The sequence below is a fragment of the Geospiza fortis genome, unplaced genomic scaffold (genome assembly GCF_000277835.1).
Source record: "Geospiza fortis unplaced genomic scaffold, GeoFor_1.0 scaffold500, whole genome shotgun sequence".
In the NCBI taxonomy this organism is placed as follows: Eukaryota; Metazoa; Chordata; class Aves; order Passeriformes; family Thraupidae; genus Geospiza; species Geospiza fortis.
Genome location: NW_005055257.1, coordinates 1 through 3,013, shown reverse-complemented (window position 1 = coordinate 3,013; position 3,013 = coordinate 1). Strand labels below are relative to the sequence as shown.

Genomic DNA, 3,013 nt, shown 5'->3' with positions numbered 1-3,013 from the left:
CCCCATTTTTCCCATTTTTCACCCAATTTCCCCCCATTTTTCCCTATTCTTTCTCATTTTCCCCCATTTTTTCCCATTTTTTCCCATATTTTCCCCATTTTTCCCCACTTTCCCCCATTTTTCCCATTTTTCACCCAATTCCCCCCATTTTTCCCCCATTTTTTCCCAATTTTTTCCCCATTTTCCCCCACTTTCCCCCATTTTTCCCATTTTTCACCCAATCCCCCCCATTTTTCCCCAATTATTTCAGCAGTTTGAGCTGCTGGGCCGGGCCTGGGCCAAGGCCAAGGGCGTCGTGGACCGGGACGGCGTTCCGCGCTTCTACCTGCGCATCCTCGCCGACCTCGAGGATTACCTCAACGAGGTGAGCACGTTTGGGGCCGAACCCACAAACTCGGGGCCATTGCTGCTTCTCAGCGTTCTCAGACTTCTCCCCGCTGATTTTAGGGCATTTTAGGGCATTTTAGGGCATTTTTTCGGATTTTTTTCTGATTTTTTTCGGGGTTTGTTTCGTTTTTTTTCGGATTTTTTTCTGATTTTTTTCGGGTTTGTTTCGGTTTTTTACTGATTTTTTTCTGATTTTTTTTTCTGCTTTTTCCTGATTATTCTCTGATTTTTTCACTGGTTTTTTTTCTGATTTTCTCATTGATTTTTTCTGATTTTTCCTGATTTTTCTCTGATTTTTTCACTGCTTTTTTTTTCTGATTTTTTCCTAATTTTTTCTGATTTTTTCACTGGTTTTTTTTTTCTGATTTTTTTTTCTGGTATTTTTCTGATTTTTCTCTCATTTTTCTCTGATTTTTTTTTCTGATTTTTCTCTCATTTTTTTCTGATTTTTTCTGATTTTTTTTCTGATTTTTTTCAGATTTTTCTCTGATTTTTCTCTCATTTTTTTCTGATATTTTTCTGATTTTTCTCTCATTTTTTCCTGATTTTTCTCTGATTTTTTTTCTGATTTTTTCGATTTTTTTCTGATTTTTCTCTGATTTTTTTTTACTGATTTTTCCTGATTTTTCTCTGATTTTTTCACTGGGTTTTTTTCTGATTTTCTCACTGATTTTTTCTGATTTTTTTCTGATTTTTCTCTGATTTTTTTCTAATACCCCAAACCACCCCAAAATACCCCAAACCACCCCAAAATACCCAAAACTACCCAAAAATACCCCCCAAAATCGCAAAATACTCCAAAATACCCCAAAACACCCCAAAATACCCAAAAAGCACCTCAAAATACCCTAAACCACCCCAAAATACCACGAAACCACCCCAAAATACCCCAAACCACCCCAAAATACCCAAAACTACCCCAAAATACCCCAAACCACCCCAAAATACCCCCAAAAATCACAAAATACTCCAAAATGCCCCAAAACACCACCAAATACCACAAAACCACTCCAAAATACCCCCAAAAATCCCAAAATACTCTAAAAAAATCCCAAAATACTCCAAAATACCCCCAAAACCACCCCAAAATTCCCCAAAATCCTACAGAGCTCATCCATCCCTTCCAGATCCCTTTTCAGTGGAATTTTCCCCCTTTAACCCCATTTTAACCCCTCCAAAATCTCATTTTTCTCTCATTTTTCTCTCATTTTTCTCTCATTTTTTTCTGATTTTTTTCTGATTTTTTCTGATTTTTCTCTGTTTATTTCTGATTTTTTTCCTGATTTTTTAATGATTTTTTTCTGATTTTTCCCTGATTTTTCTCTGATTTTTCCAGCAATGTTTTCGATTTTTTCCATCATGTTTTAAACTATTTATTACAAAATTTTTTAATTTTTTTTTCCTGATTTTCTTGGAAATCCTCACAGATTTTTTCCCATTTTATCCACTTCTTTCCCCATTTTTTAGGAATATTTTTTCTACTTCTTTTCTTGATTTCCACGAATTTTTCAGGATTTTTTTTTCCGATTTTTTTGGTTTTAGGGAATTTTAGAAAGGTTTGGGGAGTTTTCCAAAAATTTTTGCAAAAGAATTTTATGGCATTTTTTAGGCCTTTGTTTTATTAATTTTTTCGGCGTTTTGGGGGGATTTTTAATCGGTTTTTTCCCAATTTTTTACACTTTTTCCAAATTTTTCTAGATTAGTTGAATTTTAATAATTCTTGGGTCATTCCTTGTGATTTTGGGGTCAGTTTTGGTCGTTTTTGCCTCTTTCTGTGTCACTTTGGGTCAATTTTGAGTCATTTTTTTGCCATTTTTGGGGGATTTTCACCATTTCGGGTCTTTTTTCCTCATTTTTGGGTCATTTCTTCGTGAATTTTGAGTCATTTTCGGGGCAATTTTTGATCTTTTTGGGTCACTTTGGGTCGTTTGCGGGGTCATTTTGGTGTATTTTAGGTAACTTTGGGTCGTTCTTGATGCTTTTGAGCCATTCTTGTGACTTTTGCGCCTTTCCGGGTCAGTTCTTGGTCATTTTTTGGTGATTTTCACCATTTTGGGATCATTCCTTCTCCTTATTCAAAACTCCAAAGCTTTGAACTCATTTTGGGTCCATTTAGGTCAATTTTGGGTCCGTTTTGATCATTTTGGGGCCTTTTCCCTCGATTTTAAGACATTTTTTGGGTTTTTTTCTTTCATTTTCCCTTTTTTGTGGGGTTTTTTTCTCGTATTTTGCGTCATTTTTGGTGGTTTTGGGTCTTTCCGGCTGACATTGGATCCCTTTGGGGTTTCTTCGCTCATTCTTGGGTCACTTGAATATTTTTGGGGGGATTTTTGCCTTTTTTGGATCCTTTTGCTCATTTTTGGGTCTTGTTTTGGTGATTTCTGGGTAACTTTGTTTATTTTGGGCCGTTTTGGGTCATTTTTGGTGGTTTTGGGCTCTTTTTGTGTCACCTCAGGTAATGTGGAGTCATTTTTGGGTCTTTTTTTTGTGATTTTCGCCATTTTTGGGTCATTTTTCACCTTTTTTTCTCATTTTTTCCCATTTTTTCCCATTTTTTCCCATTTTTTCCCCATTTTTTCTCATTTTTTCACCTTTTTATCTCATTTTTTCCCATTTTTTCCCCTTT

General features: G+C 35.6%; 1 long non-coding RNA gene across 1 annotated transcript in view; it reads left to right on the top strand.

Moving 5' to 3' along the window:
• LOC115949254 overlaps window positions 1-367 on the top strand; it is a 5,079-nt gene extending 4,712 nt beyond the window's left edge. The window contains exon 3 of the long non-coding RNA XR_004082810.1: window positions 251-367. This is a non-coding gene — a long non-coding RNA (uncharacterized LOC115949254). The remainder of the gene's footprint in view (window positions 1-250) is intronic.
• The last annotated feature ends 2,646 nt before the right edge of the window (window positions 368-3,013 follow it).